The sequence below is a fragment of the Gigantopelta aegis genome, chromosome 1 (assembly GCF_016097555.1).
Source record: "Gigantopelta aegis isolate Gae_Host chromosome 1, Gae_host_genome, whole genome shotgun sequence".
NCBI lineage: Eukaryota > Metazoa > Mollusca > Gastropoda > Neomphalida > Peltospiridae > Gigantopelta > Gigantopelta aegis.
Window position 1 is genome coordinate 4,595,827 of NC_054699.1, and position 12,666 is coordinate 4,608,492.

The window sequence follows — 12,666 nt, forward strand, 5'->3', positions numbered from 1 at the left end:
GCCCTTGGACTAAATACAGATTTAACTGCCCCCACCCCACCCCGAATCAGTACTTTATCTCATTCGTGCTGGACTGACCAACTGCCCAATTACTTTCATTTCAGTTTTAATTGAGTTTTATGATTACATCAAATCAGAGTTCAAGCACGCTGGCCTGGTCATACACCTGAGAGAGAGAGAGAGAGAGAGAGAGAGAGAGAGAGAGAGAGAGAGAGAGAGAGAGAGAGAGAGAGAGAGAGAGAGAGAGAGAGAGGAGAGAGAGAGACAGACAGACAGGAGAAAGGGGGCAGGGCGAACTGTCATCCTAACCCGCAGCCAACATATGCAAAATGAACTGAATGAGACGGTCAGGTGTAGTTTGGATTATCGACTGGTACTTCACTTTCAATCAGACGGTCGTACAGGAGGGGGCTCTATAAAATGGCCATCATTACAACGCAGCGCCACCTGCCGTACGATGCAGTGGTCCAATATTTTCTATATCCGTCTGAGACGACGAAGGAAAAGAAGTTTTAAGTTTGACAATGAACACGTCTACGTGGGATGAGTAGACATTTAAATCCCAAGTAATAAACTGTAAGAAGCATGTTTGTTTTAATGTCATAATAAAGGTGACGTCACACAATACGAGTTCCTCTTAGAGAATGGCCACGAGAACAGCCGATTGAGAATGTGTGTGTGGCTTTGAATCATGCTCATATACCACAGAGGTTTCGACCATGTCCCGGGACGGATATGATTGTGAATAGACAAACATTATGATTGCATCATTTGTTATGCAATAGGCTGTTTTCGTACGAGTCACTCGTATTGTGTGGCGGCGCCTTAAGACTCGTTTTAATACAGTATACAATGTGACATCCGGAACATGAACCTTCAACTGATTTAATTTTCGATTTTACCTAAGTCCCACGCAAAGTTAAATATGGAATATCATAGTTACAAGTGCCATATTTCGCAATTTATATATATATAATTTTGTTATAAATAAGTACGAATGAATCGATCCCACACACACTATTTGCACAAATAACGAGAGAATATTGGAATTGTAATGTGATTGCACGCCAAGTAAACCGAATCTGTAGACTATAGTCCGTCCCAGCAGTCTATAAAAAAATTGTTTTTTTTTAATATATAAATAATTTCAGTTTGATTTGACGTAAGAAGAAAAGTAAAAGTGTTCTTGAAAAAATATATATATACTATTTTTGTGTGCAATTTACAAATCAGTCGGTTCAGACATGGTTGTGGTAAATTGCATAGTATGAAAAAAGGGGTTCGCTGTGAGACGAACTATAGATTTTTATGTCCTCACGTTGTAAAGAAATCTTAAGAAATCGGCGAATCCACCCCCCCCCCCCACAAAAAAAATAAAAATAAAATAAAATAAAAAATAAAATAAATAAACAACACAAAAAAACCCCTAGCAAGTGAGAAAAAAATAGTTTGTTTTGTTTAACATCACTATCCCACATTGATTTATGTTAATCGTCGACTATTGGATATCAAACAGTTGGTCATTTAGATATATAATCTTAGAAAGGAAAGCCGCTATATTTTTCCATTAGTAGCAAGGAATGTATTTATAGGCACTATCCCACATACACGATAGCACATACTACGGTCTTTAATATACCAGTCGTGGTGCACTGGCTGGAAGAGGAAATAGCCCAATGGGCTCACCAACGGGCCAGTGTTAATGACGTTACTAATAATGGTACGGAGAAGGGGGGTGGGGGGGGGGGGGGGGGTGGCAGAGATGTACCTAGACATGACATGACGTAATTAGATGTGACGTGACGTAACTAGAAATGACGTGACTTAACGTGACGTGACGTGACGTAGGTAGATGTGGTGGGAACAGTAAAATAAGAATTAAGGTGCAATAACATAGGGCATTCACCAGTTGGATATAAAGAGCAGTTTTAAAGTAAAAAGGTCTCTTTTTCGCATATGCATATAGAACTAAAAGAACACATTCAATTCTCTAGTGGAGTAAAATACAAATATGGAATGTGTGACTGAATGCCAGTAACATGGTTAACTTCCTGACACTAAGGATGAGGCTTTTGTTTGCAGTCAATAACTGGCCTCGGTGCTGTCGTGGTTAAGCCATCGGACATAAGGCTTGTGGGTACTGGGTTCGCAGCCCGGTACCAGCTCCCACCCATAGCGAGTTTTAACAACTCAGTGGATAGGTGTAAGACCACTACACCCTCTTTTTCTCTCACTGACAACTAAGAACTAACCCACTGTCCTGGACATACAATCCAGCTAGCTGAGGTGTGTGCCCAGGACAGCGTGCTTAAAACTTAATTGAATATAAGCACGAAAATAATTTGAAATGAAACAAAAAGAAGAAAGAAATGTTTTATTTATCGACACACTCAACACATTTTATTTACGGTTATATGGCGTCAGACATATGGTTAAGGACCACACAGATATTAAGGGAGGAAACCCGCTATCGCTACTTCATGGACTACTATTTTCGATTAGCAGAAAATGCAGTCAATATTTTCTGTTACTATTTTTGCATTCCTTTATTTCTTTCTATCAGTATATTTCTCTGGAAGTAACTTCCTCGTCTGCCCCCCCCCCCCCCCCCCCCCCCCCACCCACCCACCCACCCCCTTCCCCCGCACTTAGTATGCATTTGGGGAGGTTTCTGTCTGGAGCTCATCCAAGTTTAAAGATATATTTATTTAATTTGTAAAAGCGCAAGCCACGCGCACCGAATCTTCGTATAGCCGCTGTTTGATTTGTACTCGCTTTTCATCGTGAACCTGCCTCAGGGGATGGGCTCTCCTATTGTTGTTATTGGCCTCTTCACACTCCAGCTTTAATATTGCATGTGCTCAGTACTTAAATAATGGACAGCGACACTCGCCAGTGGTGATGAGTGAAAATATTTACGAGGTAAACACGACAACCTAACAAAGACGTATTACACAAGGATGCGTCATTTTATTGTATGAAAATGCAGCGGAGTTTATGAACAATAGATCATCTAGAGGTATTACACAGTATATATTGCTAGTTCTCTGAAAAGCCAACATTGATGGCGCCGTGTACTAGCCAACTCTCTCTTTATCTCTCCCCCCCCCCCCCCTCTCTCTCTCTCTCTCTCTCTCTCTCTCTCTCTCTCTCTCTCTCTCTATTTCTCTTGCCCATTTTGTTTCTACTGTATATCTGTCTGTCTGCCTATCTGTCTGTCTGTCTGTCTGTATCTCTCTCTCTCTCTCTCTCTCTCTCTCTCTCTCTCTCTCTCTCTCTCTCTCTCTTGCCCATTTTGTTTTTACTGTCTGTCTGTCTGTCTGTCTGTCTCTGTCTCTGTCTCTCTCTCTGCCTGTCTCTCTCTCTCTCTCTCTCTCTCTCTCTCTCTCTCTCTCTCTCTCTCTCTCTCTCTCTCTCTCTCTCTCTCTCTCTCCATTGAAGGTAAGCTACATGTACCTCGGTATACAGAAGTACAAATAGACTTATCTAACATCGCCGTTTAAGGACAGCTATCACTGTGGTTTCCCCATCACTCCCCAGAGACTAGTCCAGAGATCAATGGGTAATATCTGAAACATCTCCCCATAATCTAAGTTAGGGGAGCAATTAATCACTAGCCTCGATTTTTGTTTTTCCTTGCGAAGTTACGTGCTAAGGAAGTTCGAACAAATATACAGCAGAAATCCTAATATTACCTATAATTGATACTATACATGTATGGTGTTTATAATATTATTATTATTATTATATTTCGGTTTAAAGTTATAAAAATAACGCGCGCGTTTATAATGCTGTTATAAAACTATTTTGTACATTAATAAAATAAAACAAAAGCCTCGCGTGTAAAATATTTATGCGATACATCAAGAGAAATCAGTCTGCGTCCAAACATGGAACAAACTGGTAACAGTCTGAAATGTTCAGAAAGTTTACACTATAGTATGATGAAAACACGTGCCAAAGGTCCCCACAAATCCACAAAACGCTAACTCGGGAATTCGAGATGGCATCCAAAATGGCCACCATTATCTATTATCTTTGCAACCAGACATAGTAGAAATGCAAAGAAAGTGTCTAAACATAGGTTTTGAGACACATAGGTTATCAGACATATAGGTTATCAGACACATAGATGTTCTGACACAAGCAATGCAATGACAGTATTAATTACATGATTTGAAAAACAGAAATTAAAAAATAATAAAATAGTAGTTTCTACAGCGGTCAATATATGCACCACACGTTTTACGACCTTGTGACGTTTAACTGGTTACTTACGTGTTCCAGGTTTGACCTACTGCTCCTGGTAATAACTATGTGACACTACGAATTATTCGCTAACTGGATTTTAGCGCTTAATATTAAAACAAAGTAAAGGGGCTGGAACCAGTGAAAGCTTTAGCGTGTTCTCGCGACAAAATCATGAAACGTTCGTCTCGTTTCATTCAGATCATCTGTGAAATTCAGAATGTTTATACTCTAACAGTTTCACCCAATAAAGCTAATATTCCGACAGAACAAATATTCAGTGAGCGTGCGTTCATGCATATACATCAATGAAAGCTCCAGAATATCACAAAAGTCGGTACAGTTATTATCTGTACGAACAATTACAATTAATATTTTTTCGAAACAATCAATTATGGATTTTTATAATCGATCACATCGCTACAGCTCATTCGATCAATTTTCGATTTTAATGGATCATTCGTAGGGGCGCATCCAGGAATTAGTATTTTTTGGGGGAGGGGTGGGGTGAACTACGGGAAACAGGGCACATTGGTCAACTCGTGAAAAGGGTAACCCGTTAAATATTTTTTTTTAAAAGAAGAGGAAAAAAGGCACGTATTTAGGAGGGAGGGTCCCTGCCCACCTCATTTGGATCCATTTCTAAAATTTCTAACATCATAAGTTCCAACTCCGAACTCCTGTCTGTGGGATGGTGCATATAAAAAATCCCTTGCTACTAATGGACAAATGTAGCGGGTTTCCTGTCCATATGTCAGAATTACCATATGTTTGACATCTAACAGCCGACGATTAATAAATCAATGTACTCTAGTGGCGTCGTTAAACAAAACAAACTTCTCTGAGACTATATATCAGATTTATCATATGTTTGACATCTAATAGCCGATGATTAATACATCAGTGTTATCTAGTGGTGTCGTTAAACAAAACAAACTGTAAGTGAACTACTACAGTATACATAAAAACAATAAATCGTTTAGTGTGTCGATATGCAGGGAAAGTTGATAAGCATAGCAAATCTAACCGACATCCGGACAGACAAAGATATTAAGATAAATACTGTACCTGATATGTCGAAGGGACGAAGTTAAGTCATCGTGTGGTAATTCCGTGTCACCGCGCAGTGAACTCGTACATGTCATCCACTGACGAGATAACGGTCCGCTCCGTCACTCGAGACGCCAACACCACGTCAGTTGAGAGATATTCAGATTCCAGCTGTCTTGTCGAGATGTCGCTCTCTCTCGGAGATTCTCTACTATTACAGTAATTGCGCTGTCACGTGCGTCACATCAATTCGCAGAGATGCAAAACCGAGGAAGAGTTGAAAACAAAATCATTACCATGATTCAACACACTCTCATATGATATTCCATCGTTTTAAAGATGCATGAATATTTATTTTTGTCTAAAATAGAGAATTGAGCACAGAAAGCTGTTGAGGAAATACTAAACAAACACACACAAAACTTGTTTTCAGAGACGCGCCTCGGGATCTCAACAACAAAGTTGGCTAACGTTTTCCTTTGGCCAACAGGCGAAATCGATATTTTTTTGTTTTGTGTGTGCGGAGCTATTTTGAAGGAAGCACTCGGCGTTTAGAACCCATCCGCCACTTGACGTTAAAAATCCCAACTAAGCGACCTGTGTAAAGGGATAGAGAGAGAGAGAGAGAGAGAGAGAGAGAGAGAGAGAGAGAGAGAGAGAGAGAGAGAGAGAGAGAGAGAGAGAGAGAGAGAGAGAGAGAGAGAGAGAGAGATGGGAGGAAAAGCTTTGGCAGGAATTCTTATTTCGATAATAAATGTATCGTCAGCATAACTCACAACAGAACTGAGACATGCTCCATAAACGCTGTTTGTCAGTGGCTAGAAACAGTAGGGGGAAATATTTTGAAAAGGGGAAAAAAGAAAGAAAAGAACGATAGATAAAAATAATTCTGTCAGTGTGTATATCCAGTATCGGTTAAAAATGAACGAAATTCACTGCATAGGAAGCCTTCTAAGGGCCAGTTGGACTTAAAATATGAAAATGTAAAGTTAAAATAATTTGTTTGATAATGCAGTATCAACTAATTATAGTTAGTAATATTTACTACTATTAATATTAATATAGCAGAAAACCCCCCACCCAAAAACATGTAGATTTTTAAAATTTATTTATTTACTCTTTTTTTTTAAAGAAATGCAAATAACTTTTAGTGTTTAAAACCTTTAAAGGCATATTGTCACAGACCACTGACCTATTTAATGGTCTAACAAAGTATTACCTGTACAAATATAATTTGATTTGTCCCTAAATGTACTTTATTCAACCATCTTCATAACCACCATACTCCATTTATTAATGGCATTTTGTAAAAATAATTGAATTATGGCAATGGTCCATAATTCAAAAATTAAAATTGCCAAGAGGGTTGGCATGGATTTCACTCCATCATGGTTCAGTTCAGGTGATGTGATAGCTAGCTTTGGTTTCCAACAAATAATGTAATTTTTATTTATTATCCAGTTTTAGAGAAATAAGGTCCTTAAATCTGTGACAATATACCTTTAAAGTAAACGCGAAAAAAAGAAGAAGATTGTTTTAAAGGAAGGGGAATTATTTTTGTGAACAAAAAAACCTCCCAAAAACCCCTCATTTTTTCTCTCATTTTTTAAAATGAAAACGAAAAAAGAGAGAGCTTAAAAGCTAATTTGTTTTCCTGTATTCAGAACATGGCTCATCAACCTCATCGTTACATATAATCCTGTTTAAAATATCAGTATCTGCATAAACAAGGTGTTTGTTGTCCTAATATTTGTATTAGCTAAAATCAGATTTTACCTATATATATATATATATATATATATATATATATATATATATATATATATATATATATATATATAATATATATATATATATATAGATATATATTACGAAAATAAAAGAAGAAAATTAATTGCTACACACATTAGCAGACGACCGCAAACACATTGGACATAGAGACACTAAAAGTGTATTTAATATGTAATCATAGTCATCCGATTGTTAGTCGGAAACATCTCACAATGGCTGAAAACTCAGGACAGTCCCATTAAAATTACTTTCCTTTTGTATCATTTGGCTTGCTTGCTTAACTTTATTTACATGCCCTTATACCACGAAGGGTTCAGGCATGTCTGTCGCGGGTCCAGTCTCTGGATAGCCAGGGATCCGACCCGGAACAGATATGTGCTGTCCTGTCTGTGGGAACGTTCATATAAAAGAATCCCTTGCTGCCATTGAATGGGAAAATGTAGCGGGTTTCCTCTGAAGACTACTAGTCACAATTACCCAGGGTTTGACAGAATTACCATATGTTTGACATCCATGGTTAATAACTAGGTCTGCTCTAGTGGTGTCGTTAAACAAAACAAACTTTTACTTTCGTTAACGGCACTTCAGAACAGTGCACAGAGTTTTATCGCAACCACATTCTAACGATTTGACTGGTTTCCGTCATAGACAATTATTGTTAAGCACAAAAACAAGTCTGTTTTGTTTAGTTATTCCAAGGAGCATTCATGTCAACTGAAAATAAGGCAGCTTAAACCTTAGTTGATTAAAACAATATTTATTTCTGTTAACCTTAATTGGACGGAGGATCCGGCGAAAGTCGACACTTGCGCCCATGACAGGCGTGTGCTACAATAGCTTGTTCCGAAAGTGCACGTTAAAATATGACCTCACCTGACTTGGGTCCTAATTCACTAAACTCTCACAACTTTGCGATATCGCAGTGCAATGCTAAAATACGTGCAAAGAGGATGCTTTGTTGTCTAGGCCTACCTAAATATATAAATAAGCTATCCCGAGTACTCTGCCATTGGAAAGCTAAACAGATAGTTGGAGCTATTATAACTATTCAAATGCCCTAATTCTTTAACGTCAGAGTACTCAGACTAAAACATAAGTTAGCTCATTTATCATCATCATTTAACAGTTCTATCGTTAGCTGGATTTTACAAAGTGCGACAGATAGTAGGAGTTATCCCTCTTAGTAGTCTCGTTCATCAACGTCTACTTCATGGAAGTAAATCCACGAGTATTTGTAGGTTGCATGGTACCAAACCAGAAAATTCCGTGAGAGAGAGAGAAAGAGAGAGAGAGAGAGAGAGAGAGAGAGAGAGAGAGAGAGAGAGAGAGAGAGATGTTTTATTTAACGACGCATTCAACACATTTTATTTACAGTTATATGGCGTCAGACATATGGTTAAGGACCACAGATTTTTAGAGGAAACCCGCTGTCGCTACTATATGGGCTACTCTTTTCGATTAGCAGCAAGGGATCTTTTATATGCGCTTCCCACAAGCAGGATAGCACAAACCATGGCCTTTGTTGAACCAGTTATGGATCACTGGTCGGTGCAAGTGGTTTATACCTACCCATTGAGCCATGCGGAGCACTCACTCAGGGTTTGGAGTCGGTATCTGGATTAAAAATCCCATGCCTCGACTGGGATCAGAACCCAGTACCTACCAGCCTGTAGACCGATGGCCTAACCACGACCCCACCGAGGCCGGTCACAAGCAAAAGCGAGCGATGTATGATTCAAAACACACGAGTTGTAATATAAACGGTCTCACACGGGAACAAGTATAGTATTTTAGTTCTTACACCGCACATCAAGGAACAAACAATCGCACAGAATGACTTCCAAAATGACTAAGCAAGTCACAAAAATGCACAGATTAAAGACCGGGTAAATGACGTCGCTTCGTTTAGTTATTTATCATTCTAATTCAACATATTTGTAAGAACCAATCTGATTGGATCTCCAATAAAATTTCAGATGGTAAAGCCACCGTTATACCGGTCGCGTCGCCAATAAAACTAAATTTGCGACAGTAAAACCACCGATATAGTACGTCCGCAAATTGGAAAACACAGTGGGGTTATCCCCTAAATGAAACTTTGCATTCTTACGCCACACATGATTCTATCAATGAAGTTTAAGCAAACAATATTATAAACACATTCACGGCCAAACAAAACTATTAAAATATATATACAGTATTTGTTAAATTACGCTGCCTACATTAATCATAAGAATTAACAGCAAGTATTTTTTCGATTTAAAATTATGAATAATAAAAAAAACAATGTGCAATTTTTTTTAATGAACGTCTATGCCAAGTTTTGTACTGTGTGAGACAGTCAGTCACCTGATCAGAGGTCATGACCTCTCGTATTCCACAATATGAAGAGAATATAAATAGCACATGCGTATCTCTTCCACCGCGGTGTATATAAATATATTATTACTATTAGTTCCTATAAAAGATTCCCAGAGACAGGGCAACACATACGGTCTTAGATATACCAGTCGTGGATCACCGGTTGGGACGGTGAAAAAAACCCAATCAGAGAATGGGCCCACTGCGGTACCGGTGGCTCGATCCTACGACGCAACGACGGGCGTTCGGGTCCTGGTTGGAGTTTATGGGTGTTTAGTTAGTACCAGTCGTTCCATCGATTAGTACTAAGCATTCATAGAATCCAACTAGGACCCGAATACTTGTGGAAGCAGCCACATCCGGCGAACGCTACACCGACTGAGCTAGATGACGCCCCCTTGTTTATTAATGTATTTTTGAGAACGTTTTTAGAGCATTTTGTGTACTTGTTTGGTTCTTTATTCTGTCTGTCGCTGTGTCTATCCGTCTGCCTGCTATCTCTTTTTGGGTTTTTTCCTCCCCCCCCCCCTCTCTCTCTCTCTGTTTCTCTCTCTCTCTCTCTCTCTCTCTCTCTCTCTCTCTCTCTCTCTCTCTCTCTCTCTCTCTCTCTCTCTCTCTCTCTCTCTCTCTCTCTCTCTCTCTCTCTCTCTTTCTCTCTGTCTGTGTGTGTGTGTGTGTGTCTCGCTCTCTTTCTCACCCCTAAAACAACGGCAAAGTCTCGAGTGAGAGGAGGTGAGAGATACTCGAGAGTGAGACCAAGAGGGTATGTGATCATTGTACTGTGGTAGGGCTCTGTCTCTCTCTGTCTCTGTCGTTCTCTGTCTCTGTCGTTCTCTGTCTCTGTCGTTCTCTGTCTCTTTTCTCTCTCTCTCTCTCTCTCTCTCTCTCTCTCCTGAGATTGCTGTCCCTCATCTTGGTGTAGCGATGTCGACATTCTCATAATTCTCATAATTTCTCTCTCTGTCTCTGTCGTTCTCTGTCTCTCTGTCTCTGTCTCTCTCTCTGTCTCTCTCTCTCTCTCTCTCTCTCTCTCTCTCCTCTCTCTCTCTCTCTCTCTCTCTCTCTCTCTCTCTCTCTCCTGAGATTGCTGTCCCTCATCTTGGTGTAGCGATGTCGACATTCTCATAATTTCCCTTGTGCAGACACATTCTTCCGTATCTCGTAAACATTTTGAAACTAGTTCTGTAAGCATCTGTCAAAATATATGTTTTTCGTTCGGTGTTGATAGTTTTATGTTTAACACAACTCCATACACCATTTCCAAAGTTTGAACATAACGTTTTTGTTGTTTTTTCTGGAGATTTTATTTTTGTTCTGTTACACTGATATAGGTCAACGTCATTGTGTCTTTCATAAAGTTAAAGTTTATGAGCACACTGGTGTATTAATCATCGGCTATTGGATGTTAAACATTTGGTAATTTTGACATATAGTCTTAGTAACAAGGGATCTTTTATATGCACCATTCCACAGACAGGATAGTATATTCCACGGCCTTTGATATACCAGTCGTAGTGCACAGGCTGGAACGAGAAGTAGTCCAGTGGGGATCGCATTAGCCGGACACCTCTGTGTCTTCATAAATGCGACTTTTTTAACATCTGCGGGGCAGGATTTAGCTCAGTCGGTTGAGTGCTCGCTTGAGGTTTTTTCTCGTTCCAACCAGTGCACCACAATTGGACAAAGACCGTGGTATGTGCGTTTCTGTCTGCGGGAAAGTGCATATATATAAAAGATCCCTTGTTGGATTACAAAAATATAGCGGGTTTCCTCTGATGATTACGAGACTCTCTCTCTCTCTCTCTCTCTCTCTCTCTCTCTCTCTCTCTCTCTCTCTCTCTCTCTCTCTCTCTCTCTCTCTCTCTCTCTCTCCCTCTCCCTAGACACGGTGTCTTATCTGCGAATAAATAACTGGTCAGTTGATTGTTTATAAATATTTATTGTAAATCAATACGACAATTTAGAAGTGCACTGGTTCATTGAAATAAGACGCGACGGTCAATAAGTACCGCAACCAATCACAATTCCATGGGCAGAGCTAATAAAAATCGTGGAATACAGTAGAGTAGTGAGGGGCCAACATAACAGCATGTTTATCGACCAGCAGAGGAAAAACGTAGCAACTTTCACAAGATCCCAGCATATTTGGTATCTATCGTATGGTTATTTGGACATTTTGGGGAGGAGAGAGAGAGAGAGAGAGAGAGAGAGAGAGAGAGAGAGAGAGAGAGAGAGAGAGAGAGAGAGAGAGAGAGACAGACAGACAGAACCAGACGGGGAGGGAGAGAGGGAGGGAGGGAGAGAGGGAGGGAGGGAGAGAGGGAGGGAGACTTATGTACTTAATAACCTATGTACTTCAGCAAATGAATAACTTTATTCATATAACTATACGTATCAACATTTGCATCTTGTCGACAAATTAAAAGTATATAAACATCTAAAAGAATATGAAAATAATTGTTGAAATCATGACATAATGATTGAGAAACAATGCAGCAACATGTGTAAAATGTAAATTAAATCTAGGTCAGTTCAAGTTTAAATGAATTTCGTTAGTTCAATTCATTCCAGTCCATTTGAGGTCAACTTCAGTTATTTCAGTTCATTTTAAAAGTCTATCTCAATTTAATTAAATTAAAATAATTTCAGTTCTGGTGAGTTCAATTCATATAATTTAAATTTTTTTACCCTCTCTTCAGTCGAGTTTAGTTCAACACTTACTTAAAAGCACAGATGGCCTCGAAAAGGTGAGCACTATATTAGCAGTATACAAAATATGACATGTGCTACATCTCCTATAGAAAACAAAACTAATTTTAATGATACATGCAATTCAATATAATAATAATAAAATTAAAATAAATATATTAAACACAGAGGCCGATCCAGGGGGTGGTGGTGTGTGTGGAGGGGGGAGGGGGCGTTACACGGGTCCCGTCCTCCTGTAGAAATATTCAAGAGCCTTTTCTGCTATTTTTTTTCATTGGGATGCCCTTTTGACGAGTTGGTTGATATGCCCTTTTCCCATTAGCCCCACGCAAAATAGTTCCTGGATCCGCCCCTAAAACAACGACCAAGTGGTATCTCTCTCTCTCTCTCTCTCTCTCTCTCTCTCTCTCTCTCTCTCTCTCTCTCTCTCTCTCTCTCTCTCTCTCTCTCTCTCTCTCTCTCTCTCTCTCTCTCTCTCTCTCTCTCTCTCTCTCTCCAATGGGTACG

The 12,666-nt window shown here is 39.4% G+C and overlaps 1 protein-coding gene across 1 annotated transcript in view; it reads right to left on the reverse strand.

Annotated features, from left to right (window-relative positions):
• The window catches only part of LOC121369528, a 63,028-nt gene extending 57,553 nt beyond the window's left edge, over positions 1-5,475 (reverse strand). Inside the window, exon 1 of the mRNA XM_041494636.1 lies at positions 5,317-5,475. The gene's annotated coding sequence lies outside the window, so the exon portion shown is untranslated. The remainder of the gene's footprint in view (positions 1-5,316) is intronic.
• Between the last annotated feature and the right edge of the window lie 7,191 nt (positions 5,476-12,666).